Source organism: Oncorhynchus gorbuscha, linkage group LG03 (assembly GCF_021184085.1).
Source record: "Oncorhynchus gorbuscha isolate QuinsamMale2020 ecotype Even-year linkage group LG03, OgorEven_v1.0, whole genome shotgun sequence".
Taxonomy (NCBI): Eukaryota; Metazoa; Chordata; class Actinopteri; order Salmoniformes; family Salmonidae; genus Oncorhynchus; species Oncorhynchus gorbuscha.
The window spans coordinates 21,350,211-21,368,986 of NC_060175.1; the positions used below are offsets into that span (position 1 = coordinate 21,350,211).

An 18,776-nucleotide genomic window follows, 5' to 3' on the forward strand; every position below is an offset into this window, starting at 1 on the left:
CTCCCCCGAGAAGGCCCTGACCAAGGCCCTGACCAGGCGGCCAACTCTAGGAAGAGTCTTGGTGGTTCCATTTAAGAATGATGGAAGCCACTGTATTCTTGGGGACCTTCAATTCTGCAGAAATGTTTTGGTACCCTTCCCCAGATCTGTGCCTCAACACCTGTCAACTGTAGACAGGTGTGTGCCTTTCCAAATCATGTCCAATCAATTGAATTTACCACAGGTGGACTTCAATCAAGTTGTAGAAACATCTCAAGGATGATCAATGGAAACAGGATGCACCTGAGCTCAATTTCTCATAGCAAAGGGTCTGAAAACGTATGTAAATAAGTTTATTTATTTATTTAAATAACACATTTGCAAAAATGTCAAAAAACATTTTTTTCTTTGTCATTATGGGGTATTGTGTGTAGATTGATGAGGAAATGTTTTGTTTCATCCATTTTAGAATAAGGCTGTAACATAACAAAATGTGGAAAAAGTCAAGGGGTCTGAATACTTTCCGAATGCACTGTATATAATCCCTATTAATTCAATAGGATCTCTTTAACTTTTAAAATGTATTACATTTTAGTATGGCATAAACACAACCAGTCATGATGTTTTCATCAGATTGTCAACAATCACTTCAAAGGGCTCATTTACTAGGCTACCTGCACATGTACATCCACTCGCAACATATTTCCATCCTCCAAACAGTGGTGAAAGGAAGGAGACATCTGTTACACAAAACACCCAAAGGTGTATTGACATTTTGCGACTGTCATTAGGCCAAAATTTAAGCGTCCACTATTGCCCTCGGGTGTCTCGGTGTCAGCCACTCATCGATGCCTTGGCAAAATTTCAGTGGTATCGTCGAACCACATTGCATTTTGGAGTGTAGGCTACAGGCCTACCACCCATTCAAGTCCATTCACTAATATTTTATGCCTCTGACATGGAGTGATGATATAAAGTTGTGTAATAGCCTACAGTTTATGACATTTTGTTTGAATTATTGTGATAGGCTCACGTTTTACTGATATGGTGTACGCCAACTATTTATTTACTGGACCATACAGCCTTACTTTCACCCCTGACTGCAGAATATGGCACACTGCATATGTCATATTTTAGTATGGCATAAACACAACCAGTCATGATGTTTTCATCAGATTGTCAACAATCACTTCAAAGGGCTCATTTACTAGGCTACCTGCACATGTACATCCACTCGCAACATATTTCCATCCTCCAAACAGTGGTGAAAGGAAGGAGACATCTGTTATACTCACTCCCTGTTTGGAGCTGTCCTCCAATTCAGCATCCAGGAAGTCCAGTGTTACAGGCTCTGGTAGGTCAAGCAGCTGCTGAGGAAAACACCAGTTGGTTACATACTGTACCGTAGAGCAGGGATCATAAAACTGATTTTTTTTCTTGAGTGGATGGTTAGGGGGCCGGAAAATAATTTAAAATAATTTGACAAATGCAAATTGACCGCAAGAAGCTCAAACTAAAACAGAATAATCTCCAACCTTGATTACATTTGTATATGATCACATACTGTATACAGTATCTCAATTATGCATGGGAATATTTTGGAACAGATTTCCTAAACTAAAATAACTTAAGAGCTGAGTTGCTAGTGTTTTTACAGTCTTTAATGTCCAACAATAAAAATACAAATAAAAGTAATTGTTTATTTTATTTGTATTTTTTGGGGCTTTTGCTCACAAAACGAATAAAATCACCTGCGGGCCAAACACGGACCGCGGGTCGCCAGTTGGGGAACCCTGCTGTAGAGATATCACAGTACCCCCATGTTTTACAGTAGGACATTCAGCCGTAGGTCAAGCAGCTGCTGAGGAAAGCACCAGTTACATATGGATATAACTGTAGCCCCATGTACAGTAACACATTCAGCTGAATCAATCTCAGTTGTATTCAATATTCAGTTGAATACACGCAGTGACAATCTTGTAGTTGGATTTACACAAATAAATATGCAAATACATGAATTCCAGGGTAGTTTACATAAGATAAAGAACATGAACGTGTTTATCTTAGCCAATTGGAATGACATGCAATAAGCAGTACACTCTAGGTTCTGTATCTAACGTACAACTAACCCCATTCACTTTATATCAAAGAAATGCAAGGATGCAACTTTCACTGGTGTAGCTGGCATGGTAATTGCTGTTTGACTTAACAGTAAAAAAGTATTTATTCCCAGTGCTGAGTTAGTAGTGTAACTGACATGTAACGTTAGCTAATGCATTACATGTTCCATCCCCTCTCGACTGAAGTTCTGTCTGAAAGGAATGAACCAGCTAGCTAGTAGCTGCCGCAGCCAGTTGATGTACTATTAGAGCTAGCCAAAAGTTGGCAGACGTTAGCTAGCTGCTCACTAACTTAACCCTAACCGGAATTAAACGATAAAACCAGCGGCCAAATGATTGAAGACCGATATTCTGATGTTTTTTGACAACGTAATGTGAGTTTTTGTTGGTCAGTATAGCAATGTAATGTTATTGATCTGTCGATTTCCCTTGTTAATTCCCTACTTGAAAGCAAAAACCGGTGGAATGCAATTTTAGCAGGTTATAATTAAATGGGTGTTAAAGTAAAATTTGACCCGATTCAGGAAACTAGGCGTATGTCGCAAGTCAAGACTTCACAGGAGAACTGTTTGGCAAAAATGCCTTCTTGAACATGTGAACTTTCATATGCCTTAATAACAAACTTGTATACCATCTGTAAATACGAATAAAGTTGTTCAATTACGAGCCTAGTTGGTTTAGCCAAAGTAAATGCCAGGAACCTTCCCACTACCCATGATTGGCTGAGATAATGAGTGGGTTGGACGTGCCAAGAGATGAGTTTCAGATTGGTCTGTGGTGTAGCATCTTTTGTCAATTGTGATGACCCTCCAACACTGTCTGCCATATTCCATATTCTCTTCACTCTTGTTTGTCTTAATAGAATGTCGGTGGGCGGAGCTGGGAGGGTCATCAGCGAAATGGGCACACCTGGCCTCGGGTGTCCCAGGATAAATGCACCTCTTCCCCATGCAGACACAGATTTTGGTTGTGGCATTTTTGGTTGTTTGCGTTGGCACCTTTCAACACCCTTCATTATCACATTTTAAGCACGCAACCACTCACTTACGCTACTGATTGCTGACTACACACACCATTGTTAATTATATTTAGTTTACTTTAGTTAATAAATATATTTTGTTACCCCTTACCTCCACGTTGTCTCCCTTTTTGTTACTCACTTTGAGCCGGTTTGTGACACTATAAAATTAACTGATCGTTATGTGAAGATAATCCTTTCTACTGCAGTTTTTTTAAAGATATAAAGTTAGCCATAGAGAACTGAAAATATGTTGCTTTTGCTCTTAATAACATTGCTGCCCTGAATTTATCAGGCGCTATCGACAAAGGTCAGTGGGAAAAAGTTGACGTTACATGTCTAAACAAAAGACCCCAAGTTAAAGCTTGCTGTTAGCTAGCTAACGTTAGCTGAGGTTAGATGGCTGGCTTGCTAGCTAAAATTAACTTACGTGTATGACGTGTGTGTAACGTTACTGTTTTCTCAGAATTCCATTTCACATTTAACATTACGTGTATGAACTGTGTGTATATACACAATCCATGTCTCAATTCTCTCAAGGCTTAAACATCCTTATTTAACCTGCCTCCAACCCTTTCGGAAAAGCTAACCACGACTCCATTTTGTTGTTTGTCCCGCGCTGAGGTCTGTTCAACGCTGGTCCGACCAATCTGATTCCACACTCCAAGACTGCTTCCATCACGTGGACTGGGATATGTTCCGTATTGCGTCAGACAACAACATTGACGAATACGCTGATTCGGTGTGCGAGTTCATTAGAACGTGCGTTGAATATGTCGTTCCCATAGCAACGATTAAAACATTCCCAAACCAGAAACCGTGGATTGATGGCGACAATACAGTGCCACTGACACTGCCCGCAACTAAAACATTCGGACTCTCCTTCACTGCAGCCTACGTGAGGAAAACATTTAAACGTGTCAACCCTCGCAAGGCTGCAGGCCCAGATGGCATCCCCAGCCGCGCCCTCAGAGCATGCGCAGACCAGATGGCTGGTGTGTTTACGGACATATTAAATCAATCCCTATCCCAGTCTGTTGTTCCCACATGCTTCAAGAGGGCCACCATTGTTCCTGTTCCCAAGAAAGCTAAGGTAACTGAGCTAAACGACTACCGCCCCGTAGCACTCACTTCCGTCATCATGAAGTGCTTTGAGAGACTAGTCAAGGCACATATCACCTCCACCCTACCTGACACCCTAGACCCACTCCAATTTGCTTACCGCCCAAATAGGTCCACAGACGATGCAATCTCAACCACACTGCACACTGCCCTAACCCATCTCGACAAGAGGAATACCTATGTGAGAATGCTGTTCATCGACTACATCTCGGCATTTAACACCATAGTGCCCTCCAAGCTCGTCATCAAGCTCGAGACCCTGGGTCTCGACCCCGCCCTGTACAACTGGGTACTGGACTTCCTGACGGGCCGCCCCAGGTGGTGAGGGTAGGCAACGACATCTCCACCCCGCTGATCCTCAACACTGGGGCCCCACAAGGGTGCGTTCTGAGCCCTCTCCTGTACTCCCTGCTCACCCACGACTGCGTGGCCACGCACGCCTCCAACTCAATCATCAAGTTTGCGGACGACACAACAGTGGAAGGCTTGATTACCAACAACGACGAGATGGCCTACAGGGAGGAGGTGAGGGCCCTCGGAGTGTGGTGTCAGGAAAATAACCTCACACTCAACGTCAACAAAACTGAGGAGATGATTGTGGACTTCAGGAAACAGCAGAGGGAACACCCCCCTATCCACATCGATGGAACAGTAGTGGAGAAGGTAGTAAGTTTTAAGTTCCTCGGCATACACATCACAGACCAACTGAATTGGTCCACCCACACAGACAGCATCGTGAAGAAGGCGCAGTAGCGCCTCTTCAACCTCAGGAGACTGAAGAAATTTGGCTTGTCACCAAAAGCACTCACAAACTTCTACAGATGCACAATCGAGAGCATCCTGTCGGGCTGTATCAACGCCTGGTACGGTAACTGCTCTGCCCACAACCGTAAGGCTCTCCAGAGGGTAGGGAGGTCTGCACAACGCATCACCGGGGGAAAACTACCTGCCCTCCAGGACACCTACACCACCCGATGTCACAGGAAGGCCATAAAGATCATCAAGGACAGCAACCACCCGAGCCACTGCCTGTTCACCCCGCTATCATCCAGAAGGCGAGGTACAGGTCAGTACATGTGCATCAAAGCTGGGACCGAGAGACTGAAAAACAGCTTCTATCTCAAGGCCATCAGACTGTTAAACAGCCACCACTAACATTGAGTGGCTGCTGCCAACACACTGACTCAACTCCAGCCACTTTAATAATGGGAATTGATGGGAAATTATGTAAAATATATCACTAGCCACTTTAAACAATGCTACCTAATATAATGTTTACATACCCTACATTATTCATCTCATATGTATACGTATATACTGTACTCTATATCATCTACTGCATCCTTATGTAATACATGTATCACTAGCCACTTTAACTATGCCACTTTGTTTACATACTCATCTCATATGTATATACTGTACTCAATACCATCTACTGTATCTTGCCTATGCCGCTCTGTACCATCACTCATTCATATATCTTTATGTACATATTCTTTATCCCCTTACACTTGTGTCTATAAGGTAGTAGTTTTGGAATTGTTAGCTAGATTACTTGTTGGTTATTACTGCATTGTCGGAACTAGAAGCACAAGCATTTCGCTACACTCGCGCTAACATCTGCTAACCATGTGTATGTGACAAATAAAATGTGATTTGATTTGATCTACACTGATTGAAGTGGATTTATCAAGTGACATCAATACGGGATCACAGCTTTCACCTGGATTCACCTGGTTACTCGGTCATGGAAAGAGCAGGTGTTCCTAATGTTTTGTACACTCAGGAGAGAGATTAAAGTAGACGGCATGTGTCACAGTAATTGATTTATGACCCTGCGTCATGATGACGTGTGCATGTCCAAATATGGGCCTCCGGCCCATCCATCCTGTTCCTGTGGTCCATCCTGTTCCTGTGGTCACATGTTAGAGGGTGTGTGTTATTTTATATCTATTTGGCATCCTTTGAAGTAGTCATGGTGATTGATGTCTAGGTCCCTTGGCATTGTGTCCATTTCAGGCTTTAAACAACAATTAAACAGCCATCTAAATAATGTTTCTCAGCCTAGTTTCCTATTTAGTTATCTTTATATGTACAGGCACAGAGCTTCCAGATGGCTCCAGCCTAAGGATTTTCAGTGCATGTACACCTGGGGAGATTAGAACCCCAAAGAAAAGATCCTAAAGGTAATTTCAGATTCTGGTTTATCATGACAGCCGCTTTATGAAAGGCCTTTACTTATGGCTCAATAGCTTCTACACAGCTTATTAATTAATGCTGTGGGATGAAATTAGGTGTTTCTAGGAGGGCTTAAACAAATCTACAATGAAACAAACATGTACACTTTACACACATATTTATTAACATTTAAAAAGACCACAGTAACATGACAGAATTTGTGCAAATGGAACGAAATCTGCTAGGGGATATTAAATGTACAACAGTAGTATTCTGTAACAAGCAATACGTGTTAAACATGAGGCATATGCAATCATGACAGCCTCTTTATGAAAGGCATTTAACTATGGCTAAACAGTTTTCTACACATCTTATTAATGATGTGGGCATACCCAGGATTTACAGGCAGGACGTTTGATCTAAACAGGGAGGGAAAACGTACGAAGTTATGATGGAGCGGGCAAGCGTCTTTGAGTTGGTGAATTCGAAACGGATAATGGTCAGGGCTAACCGGACCATTTATCTGTAAGAAATAGTAAACATTTTGGAATTATAACATGTGTTAAAATGTAGGTAATAAATATTTTGAATTAAATCAGTGGTTTTAAAAATGTATCTCACCCTTTAATGATAGGAAAATGTCCTTTCCAAACATCACCCCGGTCTGTCACGAAGAAAAAGACATGGAAAATCAGCGTGTGTGCATGAGTGTGTGTGTGACAGAGCAGCAGGAGTGTGTGTGTGCGTTTCAAAAACAAAGGGTTTGTTCAACAGGGGCCCAAGCATGTAGCCCCATTCTATCTGTAGAGAATCGTTTGAAACCAAGGTGTGCACTATCATGCATAAGGCATGTCGAGATATATGCCGACCCCCCGGGGTTAAACATTGATATCTCTAATCAGCGCCCGGTGCCCCCCACCCCGGTTGTAGACAGAATGGCTCGACATCCCCTCCTGTTGTTTGTATTCACTGCCTTTGTTCTCTAAACCAAATATACAGGGTGTTACATACAAAATGCCCACCACGGCCCTGTAAACTCATTCCGTACTTTCTCTAGTTAGGGACAGAACGTGGAGCATATACTTTAACACTATGTTACCACAGCTGAGCAGCTTGGAGATTATTAGCCATGTAAGTGGGGCGCAAAAGAGCGGATTTAACCAACTCTGTACAAACCCCGACACGGGGTATGATAACTCTGACGTGTACGTCTAATGATTATTGTAGATGTTTACAACTGAGGGAGTTTACAGTAGGTCAATGAGATGTATAAAGGCAAATTGACATAACGGACCTCAAAGACCAACAGCCTACTTAATAATATAGAATGCAGGGGTGTGTACTGAACATGTAACCATTATAAAACAAAAAAATGTATCGAAACACCCCCTAGTTAGGGACAGAACGTGGAGCATATACTATAACACAACTCATAAGGTTAGGGTTAGTGTTACAAGTTTGGGTTTTTCTATTTATTTTTTGAGGAAGCATGTTAGCACGTAAGGCGCACCGATTGGTGTCACCTCGTTAGTAACTATGTGTTACACCTGTGCTGGCTTGTCCATCTCATTAGTCGGAAGGTGTTTCACCTGTGCTATTTAAGACTGGCTGGCCCAGTGCTCCAAGTGAGCTTGAGAGATGTTGGGAGAGCTACACTTGATGTCAGCTGAGGTGCGAGTTTGATCGCAACCTTTTAAGTTTGAAAGAAGCATGATTTGTGGAGTTTCACCGGTTTTTGTTTAGCTCCATATTGTATTTACTCCTTATCCCAAGTTGTGCGCTTTTCTATTAGTTAGTTTTTTTCTTAGGCAAACCTAGTGGGCATCCATGGTGGGTGTCTTTTAGAACCTCTTACTAGTGGCTATACCAACTTTCACCCACATGGGTGCCTTCCAGAACCTCTTTTGAACCGCTTTCTGTTCTGTTTTGGTTGTCAGTCATTTTCTTTGTTAGTTCCCTTTGTTATGAGCAACATTTTGAGTTTGTCTTGTGGGAACTTAACAAAAGTTGGGATTAAGGTTAGCAGTGTGGTTCGGTCTAAAATCAGATCTTTAAAACGAGATTATAGAAATAGACAGGGTTTATGACTGACTGTGGTAATTAGTGAAGGCTGCCGATAGCAACTCAATTATCCTCATTTCTTGTGATTAAAAAAATGGTTCAAGGACATGCATCTGGAGTAATATCATCCATTCAGAAATGATTCACACCACAATGTTTTTCCACAATTTTTTATGTTACCACATGAATTTAAAACTGATTCATTTGAGATTTTGTCACTGGCCTACACACAATATCCCATAATGTCAGTGGAATTATGCTTTTTAAAATTTCAAATGAATTAAAAGCTGAAATGTATTGAGTCAAGTATTCAAGCCCTTTATGGCAAGCCTAGGTAAGTTGAGTCAAAATGTGCTTAACAAGTCACATAAGTTGCATGGACTCAATGTGTGTGCAATTATAGTGTTTAAAATTATTTTTTTAATGACTACCTCATCTCTGTACCCCACACGTACAATTATCTGTAAGGTCCCCCAGTCGAGTTGTGAATTTGTGAAACGGAATAAAGCTAAGCACAGGCAAAATTCTACAGGAAGGCCTGGTTCACAAGGCCCAATGTAGCCTGGACTTGCTTACCAAGACAACATTGAATGTTCCTGAGTGGCCAATTTACAGTTTTGACTGAAATTGGCATCGACATTCTATGGCTAGACTTGAAAATGGCTGTCTAGCAATGATCAACAAACAATTGTACAATCAACAGACCTTGAAGAATTTTTAAAATAATCATGTGTAAATATTGTACAATCTAGCAGTGTAAAGCTCTTAGAGACTTACCCAAAAGATTCACAAGTATTGTAACCTTGATTGTCTTCTGAAACAAATATTGACCACAAAGATTGCAATTTGCCTATTGACTATAATGGAGTATCCTGCTTTCTGGATACAACCACCTTCAGTATTTTGGTCGGCCTTCAACTTGAGATCCTTAATGAGATGGGGCAGTCGTTCTCTCCTGTCTAAAACAGAGCCATATTGAAAGTGAAATTATGGCCCCTTTATTCCTGTAATGGTTCCATTTACAAGAAATGGGTATAGAAATAGGAGAGCTAGACAACCCTCGTCACTTGATACATACATATCTAACACTGGAAAGTGAAAGTAACTGCACCAGTCAATTTCACGTTTTACTATAGGCTATATACTGCACATGAAGCTGCAATCCTTTTTCACAACTGTATCAGAATCCGTCTCAGGAGGAGCTAATTCTAACAAGGTAAGTCATTGTGATTACCATTTATCCTGCTGATTACAAATATTGGTAAAGGACCACTTGTTCATTATACTGTTATATTGTGGTTATTTATTCAATTACTAAAGCATTTTTATTTTATTTTGTAGTGCAAGAGGAAAATCTTTACACTGCGATGAATGTAAGTTCTCCCTGTAATTTGTACAAAATGGAAATGTGTAACATTCTCTTCTATTGTTCCTATGCAGGCAGTTTCTTGTGAATGCGGTTCCTTGCAAGTTTCTTGGAATGCGGGATATTTCCGGAAACTCTAAATTAACCAGTCATTTTGGAAACGTAAAAAAATGTTGGGAATGTACGTGGCATTTTAAAGATAAAGGATAATAAAATAACGTAAAATAACTCACTTTTGTACATTGCGCCGGTCCGTACAATTGACTTTATTTTAGCGCCCAAAAAAGTAGTACTTCCATATCAACTGTAATATCAATACCATTGTAAAGAACAATGTCTCCTCTTTTCCAAAAAATCATTGATGAGACCTTCATGATGCCCATCTCTGCATGAATCAAGAAGGCAATGAGCTCCGTCGGGTCTTTTAAAAAATGGCCGGTGGGGAATCAAAACCTATTTGCGTGATAGTGAGAGGGAGATGTCGTGTGGGGAAACTGCTTTTTTTCCCACTCGATCTGTCCATCTTATCACATTATCACCTCTAAAATGTAAATAAAACACTATAAAGAGTTGATATAATGTGTCATTACATACCTATTTGAAGGTTTGTGTTGAATTTGAATCGGGTTTTTCAGTCGGTGCTAAACTGATCTTCAGAAGTAAAACAGATACATTGACAAACAAAAGGACCAATTGTGATGTTTATGGGACATATTGGAGTGCCAACAAAAGAAGCTCGTCAAAGGCATGATTTATATTTTATTTATGCGTTTTGTGTAGCGCCTGCAGGGTTGAAATATGCTACTCTCTTCGTTTACTGTTGTGCTATCATCAGATAATAGCTTCTTATGCTTTCGCCGACCTCGGGACCGCTTCCATAACAAGTTAAAAATCTGACATGTTGGCTGGATTCACAACGAGTGAAGCTTTAATTTAGTATCTTACATGTGTGATTGAATGAAAGTTTGATTCTGATATCATTTTATTTGAATTTGCCCGCTACATTTTCCCTGGCTTTTGGCCAAGTGAGACGCTAGCGTCCCCTATCCTAGAGAGGTTAAGGCCCTCGTCAGCGACATCTACGGCCTTGTTCAATCAAACCCAATACTCCATAACAGGCTCTACGGGTATAGGTTTAGTATTGTAAAAATCAGCCAAGGGCATGCATGAATAGGCCAATTCGCTGACATTCTGTTTCAGAATGTCAAATACAATCTCTGGCTTCTCTGTAGGATCAACTGTTGTCTCATTGGGTAAATGTATCTTTACCATGTCTCTTGCTTTGCCAGATAATCGACTAATCATCTCATGTGATTGTTCCCCAACAGGACATCCCTTCCTACTCAAGTATATTCTCCATCAACTCCTCCCATTCATGAATGGAGCATTTGTCTGTACCATCTACTCTATATGTAGGTGGTTCCTTTATGTCTGATTGCATGATAAACTTAATTTGACTGAGATCTACATATCCTACTGACTCTGAATGATGATCACTTATCTTTTCTGTACTTACTGGTGGCTCATAAATCCTGGACCTGCCACTCTGTAGTTATTCCCTAATGGAGCTCCCTATTTCCCGGGCTAGCTGAGTGACCAGCTCAGCTAGACCATCTACAGGGGCATTTGGATTAACAAAGGATGAAGGGCTTTCATCCCAAAATTTTATGGAGCAGAACATGGAGGAACCTCCTGCACCTACACACTTTACAGGGGTTTGATCAGAGTATGAGAAAAACCTCCCCCTCCCAGCAGTGAATTGGGTTCATCACCATTGTAAAACCACTAATGTTACGTTAAAATGTCTGTTGATGAACACACTTCTATGTTGGTTAACTATAAACAGCGCTCTCAATACATCGTTGTCAGAAATAAAATAAACAGGAAAAATACTGTAGTTCCGCTTTTTGCCACAAGGCGGCAAGAGTACCTCAATGATATAATTTGTCTCTAGAGCAGCAGCGCAGCGGTGATTGAGCTGACGTCGATCAACGATGAATCCGGGTCTAGAAGCACACATTTAACTCTGCGTTGTGTGAGGTTGATTGAGACTATAGACGTGGACTTTGCAGATCAGGTAGTTTTAATCAAGCAGAACTCACTCTCTGCATCCTGCATCTGCATCCAAAAGGAAATAAAACGTTTGTAGAGCACATATGTTCCGCAAATCGTCGCCTCTTTCTCTCATAGTGCATCACAATGATTTTTGAATACAAAAATGTGTACATTCTCTCCTTATTATACATAACATATTTTACATAGATAAAACCACATACCTGCATCCAAAACGAAATAAAACATTTGTTGAGCACATATGTTCTGCGAATCGTCGCCTCTTTCTACAACAGATGCACAATAGGAGGGACTGGGATCATTCGAGGAGCTTAGCCATCGTTCACACATACAATAGCCTGCTAATACCTTAACTAGCTATTAACTATATGTTGAATTCAGAATGTTGAGATCATCCTAAAAAGTACAATTACAAGTGCATCCACTTTTGAGTGACCTCTAAATATGCATCATTATTCATGAACAAAACACTGTGTGTTTTGACTTTGTACTTAAAAGAATCAAACTTTTCTGAAGACAGAAAAAGCGTCCCTACCTCTCAGTGCATCAAAATGATTCGAGCACGAGCACGCAGGGCAAAAGGTAAGTACACACTCCCCTTCTCCCAGGATGCAAGCATGCATAATAACAAATAAACACAACATATTAATACATGAACCTGGTGAAATTCACATAGTACTTTAACAACTGTTACACTCTTACCAACTAAGCCAAACAGGATCACCCATTCCATATATAACACTGTCTACTCCTATAGAGCCACATAGGCAAAGTGGAAACCAGACTTGTAGTTTGTGGTGCCTTTAGCTTGCATGATCTGCACTCTTGTCTCTTTGAAGATCTTCTTGTTTCGAACGTTGGCCTGGACCAGGGGTTTGAAGCAAGGGACCACTGCCTCTGCCTTCTCATTAAACTGAAACAGGGCAGGAGAGAGAAGGACAGAGCAGAAGAGAGTTTGAAGAAAGACTATGAGAGAGCAGGTTAGAGAGATAAAGACAGTGGGTTAGAGAGGGAGGAAGGGAGGGGTTGATTATTAACAAATGTATAACCGTCATATGATAGTGTTTTGTTGTGTTGTTTAAGGTTGTGCAACATGTTTTATGTTGATATCCATGTATCAAAAATAATACATTTAAAAAAATGTATAACCAATGAAATATCAATCCCAGGTTTAACGAAAGTACCACATTATCAGACATACGCACCCTGGCCACGTTGACATAGTCGTCATCAGACAGTATCCAGCATCTCCGTCACGGATGCCTTGATCAGCTTCAGAGTCAGTCCGCTCACACTGCCTCTCCTGATTTGGGAAAGGGGAAAGGTATCATGACACACGTTCAAAAAAATATAGAATAATAGCACACACATGCACTTGTGCATGTACGTAGACAGCAACAGCAAGGCAGGCCCAAGCCAACACGATTCAGCCCACACGAACACACTGTGTCACACTGAACACAGCATAACACGAACTTGTAGGAAGTACACAATGTTTAATGAGGCCTACATCAAATTATCCCCCGTACAGACTAGAGGTCAACTTCAAGTTTTCTTAACAATCGGTAATCTGCATTTTTGGACACCGATCACATTGCACTCCACGAGTGCAGCAAGGAGCCAATGTAAGTTGCAAGCCAGCATCAAACTTATCTTATAAAAAACAATCAATCTTAAAATAATCACTAGTTAACTACACATGGCTGATTATTATACTAGTTTAACTAGCTTGTCCTGCGTTGCATATAATCAATGTGGTGCCTGTTAATTTATCATCGTATCACAGCCTACTTTGCCAAACGGGTGACGATATAACATGCGCATTCGCGAATAAAGCACTGTCATCGCACCAATGTGTACCTAACCATAAACATCAATGCCTTTCTTAAAATCAATACACAAGTATATTATTTTAAACCTGCATATTTAGTTAAAATAAATTCATGTTAGCAGGCAATATTAACTAGGGAAATTGTGTCACCTCTCTTGCGTTCTGTACAAGCACAGTCAGGGTATATGCAGCAGTTTGGGCCGCCCAAACTCATCCTAACAAAGACAGTAATTAATTTGCCAGACTTTTACATAATTATGACATAACATTGAAGGTTGTGCAATGTAACAGCAATATTTAGACTTATGGATGCCACCCGTTCGAATACGGAACGGTTCCGTATTTCACTGAAAGAATAAACGTTTTGTTTTCGAAATGATAGTTTCTGGATTTGACCATATTAATGACCTAAGGCTCATATTTCTGTGTGTTTATTATATTATAATTAAGTCTATGATTTGATATTTGATAGAGCAGTCTGACTGAGTGGTCAAACAGCACTTTCCTGCGTTTGCCAGCAGCTCTTCGCAATACTTGAAGCACTGCGCTGTTTATTGACTTCAAGCCTATCAACTCATTTACATTACATTACATTTAAGTCATTTAGCAGACGCTCTTATCCAGAGCGACTTACAAATTGGTGCATTCACCTTATGACATCCAGTGGAACAGCCACTTTACAATAGTGCATCTAAATCTTTTAAGGGGGCGGGGGTGAGAAGGATTACTTTATCCTATCCTAGGTATTCCTTAAAGAGGTGGGGTTTCAGGTGTCTCCGGAAGGTGGTGATTGACTCCGCTGTCCTGGCATCGTGAGGGAGTTTGTTCCACCATTGGGGGGCCAGAGCAGCGAACAGTTTTGACTGGGCTGAGCGGGAACTGTACTTCCTCAGTGGTAGGGAGGCGAGCAGGCCAGAGGTGGATGAACGCAGTGCCCTTGTTTGGGTGTAGGGCCTGATCAGAGCCTGGAGGTACTGAGGTGCCGTTCCCCTCACAGCTCCGTAAGCAAGCACGATGGTCTTGTAGCGGATGCGAGCTTCAACTGGAAGCCAGTGGAGAGAGCGGAGGAGCGGGGTGACGTGAGAGAACTTGGGAAGGTTGAACACTAGACGGGCTGCGGCGTTCTGGATGAGTTGTAGGGGTTTAATGGCACAGGCATATGAAATACAAATGGTATAGAGAGAAGTAGTCCTATAATTCTTATAACTGCAACCTAAAACTTCTTAACTGGGAATATTGACGACTCATGTTAAAATGAACCACCAGCTTTCATATGTTCTCATGTTCTGAGCAAGGAACTTAAACGTTAGCTTTTTTACATGGCACATATTGCACTTTTACTTTCATCTGTAACACTGTATTTCTGCATTATTTAAACCAAATTGAACATGATTCATTATTTATTTGGGACTAAATAGATTTTATTCATCTATTGTATTAAGTTAAAATAAAAGTGTTCATTCAGTATTGTTGTAATTGTCATTATTACAAATATATAAATTGGCCGATTAATCGATAAAGGCTTTTTTTGGTCCTCCAATAATCGGTATCGGCGTTGAAAAATCATAATCGTGAGCTTCACAGCTATGGCATGATGCTAGGTAACTACGTCTAAGAGCCAGCACAGTTAAACGAGTCCCCAAACGAAACACCACAGATCCCCAAAAATGTATAAATTAGCATTTGTATCAAATCAAAATCAAATCAAATTTATTTATATAGCCCTTCGTACATCAGCTGATATCTCAAAGTGCTGTACAGAAACCCAGCCTAAAACCCCAAACAGCAAGCAATGCAGGTGTAGAAGCACGATGGCTAGGAAAAACTCCCTAGAAAGGCCAAAACCTAGGAACAAACCTCGAGAGGAACCAGGCTATGAGGGGTGGCCAGTCCTCTTCTGGCTGTGCCGGGTGGAGATTATAACAGACCATGGCCAAGATGTTCAAATGTTCATAAATGACCAGCATGGTCAAATAATAATAATTACAGTAGTTGTCGAGGGTGCAGCAAGTCAGACCTTAGGAGTAAATGTCAGTTGGCTTTTCATAGCCGATCATTAAAAGTATCTCTACCACTCCTGCTGTCTCTAGAGAGTTGAGAACAGCATGTCTGGGACAGGTAGCATGTCCTGTGAACAGGTCAGGATTCCATAGCCGCAGCCAGAACAGTTGAAACTGGAGCAGCAGCATGGCCAGGTGGACTGTGGACAGCAAGGAGTCATCATGCCAGGTAGTCCTGAGGCATGGGCTCAGGTCCTCCGAGAGAGAGAAAGAAAGAGAGAAAGAGAGAATTAGAGAGAGCATACTTAAATTCACACAGGACACCGGATAAGACAAGAGAAGTACTCCAGATATAACAAACTGACCCTAGCCCCCCCCGACACATAAACTACTGCAGCATAAATACTGGAGGCTGAGACAGGAGGGGTCAGGAGACACTGTGGCCCCATCCGATGATACCCCCGGACAGGGCCAAACAGGAAGGATATAACCCCACCCACTTTGCCAAAGCACAAGAGCACCAGTTTTTACCCAACCTTCAATGGCAATACAGCAACAAAGCATGGCAAAGCAAATGAGGTCAATGTCATCACACTCCTGGAGAGCAGAGGGCATGTTGTGGAGAACAGAGGCCTGGTGGTGCACCCTGACCATCCTTGGTTGGGAGCCAGCTCAGATGGGATCCTTGATGCAACACAGCTCCTTGAGATCAAGTAATAATGTTTGAGTCGGTCAGTACCTAATTCACCCCAATAGAAAAGATGGATACTACCTTAAGCTGGGTAAAAATGTTTTCAAGAAAATAGATTATTAGCTGTATTATTACAAGTATTGAACATTAGAATGAGTTTATGATAGAGGAATTCTAAATTCCTTTATGTTTTATTGCCAAAACCAATTTCACACTCGTTTCTAATTCATTAATGAGGTGTAATTATTATGCATGAAGTAGATCGAGACCAGTCTTAAAAGCCAGGTAAGAGCGTTTTATTCCAGAGAGTACTAAATGCTTACACACATTTCCACAGGTTATAAACTGAAAATGACGTCAGCGTTTTCCAAACGTTCCATTTCACAAACAGAGGGCCCCTCTAGCTCTTGAGCCCTCGCGTTATCAGCACGAAGTCAAGGCCAGTCAGCATAAATCAACATTCCCGACAATCTGGAGATGGCCCGTTCCCACCACCTGGAGATTTGTACAACTGAATGAAGTAAGGAACAGACCTTCATTGTTACTAACTCCTAACTACATTATATACAATTGGGAAAGGGAGCAAGAGAGAAAATTCACATGTACAGTACATTATAGCATTTGGACTAGTCAGTTCTGTTTGGAATGTATACATAATTAGTCATTTCAACCATAATTTCCTCTATCAGTTTACAATACAATCAGAATTTTGTTGCACTGTGCTTTCTTATTCCTTCTTTCAGACACAAGTGACCATGATGTGCATGGGCCTACAGAGCTGCAAGCAGGTTGTCTGGACACCAAGCGAGCACATAGTGTTATGCTGGTGAATGAGGACCCAAAAGCGACTTAACGAAAACAGAGTCTTTATTCCAGTATATGACAAAAGTAATAATCCTGGATATATCAAGGAGAAAAAAAAACAGGAAAAACTTAAATCCACTCGTAGTAACGAGGACTGACTGGAGACTCGACCATAGACTGCAGGTTGCTTCGGGAAGGCACCGACCGTAGCAGACTAAGACACCTGCTCACCCGCAGCATCTGAAGAAGACAAAACACGACAGGGCGAGACAAGGACACAGAACAGCGAACATCATACAAGGATCCGACAAGGACAGAAGCGGAAAACAGAGGGAGAAATAGTGGCTCTAATCAGAGGGCAAAATAGGGGACAGGTGTGAAAAGAGTAAATGAGGTAGTTAGGAAAATGAGGAACAGCTGGGAGCAGGAACGGAACGATAGGGAGAGAGAGCGAGAGAGGGAGAGAGGGAGGGGAAGAGAGGGATAGAAAGAGGGAAAGAACCTAATAAGACCAGCAGAGGGAAATGAATAGAAGGGAAGCACAGAGACAAGACATGATAACCAAAGACAAAACATGACACATAGAAGTGGACATTTCATTTGATAAAGACAACACATGTGCAACAGCTGTAGAAGTTCTACTTTTTACAGATACTACCTAGGTTGGCTGATGATTTGGCTGAAAAGAAGATACATCTCTGCCTAAAGTACCTGGAGCTCTTTAATTTAGTAAATTGGAGTGAGCAGTAGATTGAGTGTGACATGTATGCTCAGCATTTTTTTCGTGGACTTGCGCCATTCTGAAAGGACGAAAATATTTTTTAACCATTTTCACAAAAAAGTGACCCCGGACATGCCGAATTTGCGCCATTCTGGAAAGGACTCCGAAAGTAATTTTTAACCATTTTCACAAAAAAGTTTTTTTTTTTCGGTACTTAAAAACGGTGATCCCGGACATGCCGAATTTGCGCCATTCTGGAAAGGACTCCGAAAATATTTTTTAACCATTTTCACAATTTTTTTTTTTTTTTTTTTTTTTTTTTTTTTTCGGGACTTAAAAACGGTGACCCCGGACATGCCGAATTTGCGCCATTCTGAAAGGACCCCGAAAATATTTTTTAACCATTTTCACAAAAAATTTTTTTTTTTTCGGGACTTAAAAACGGTGACCCCGGCGGGGTGAACAGGCAGTGGCTCGGCTGGTTGATGTCCTTGATGATCTTTACGGCCTTCCTGCAACATCGGGTGGTGTAGGTGTCCTGGAGGGCAGGTAGTTTGCCCCCGGTGATGCGTTGTGCAGACCTCACTACCCTCTGAAGAGTCTTACGGTTGAGGGCGGAGCAGTTGCCGTACCAGGCGGTGATACAGCCCGCCAGGATGCTCTCGATTGTGCATCTGTAGAAGTTTGAGTGCTTTTGGTGACAAGCCGAATTTCTTCAGCCTCCTGAGGTTGAAGAGGCGCTGCTGCGCCTTCTTCACGATGCGGACTGTGTGAGTGGACCAATTCAGTTTGTCTGCGATGTGTATGCCGAG

The 18,776-nt window shown here is 41.5% G+C and overlaps 2 long non-coding RNA genes across 3 annotated transcripts; one reads left to right on the plus strand and one right to left on the minus strand.

Moving 5' to 3' along the window:
- Positions 1-6,801: 6,801 nt before the first annotated feature.
- On the minus strand, positions 6,802-14,064 carry LOC124027852. 2 transcript variants are annotated; one of them, XR_006837521.1, is made up of 5 exons: positions 13,123-14,064; positions 12,121-12,883; positions 10,078-11,962; positions 7,039-7,081; positions 6,802-6,940 (listed from the first exon to the last, which is right to left on the minus strand). It is a non-coding gene; the product is annotated as an uncharacterized LOC124027852 (long non-coding RNA). The 2 variants fall into 2 exon arrangements; XR_006837520.1 differs by having other exon boundaries at positions 10,078-12,883.
- Positions 9,559-11,307, plus strand: LOC124027844. Its single transcript, XR_006837518.1, has 3 exons — positions 9,559-9,694; positions 9,820-9,851; positions 11,173-11,307. It is a non-coding gene; the product is annotated as an uncharacterized LOC124027844 (long non-coding RNA).
- Positions 14,065-18,776: the final 4,712 nt, after the last annotated feature.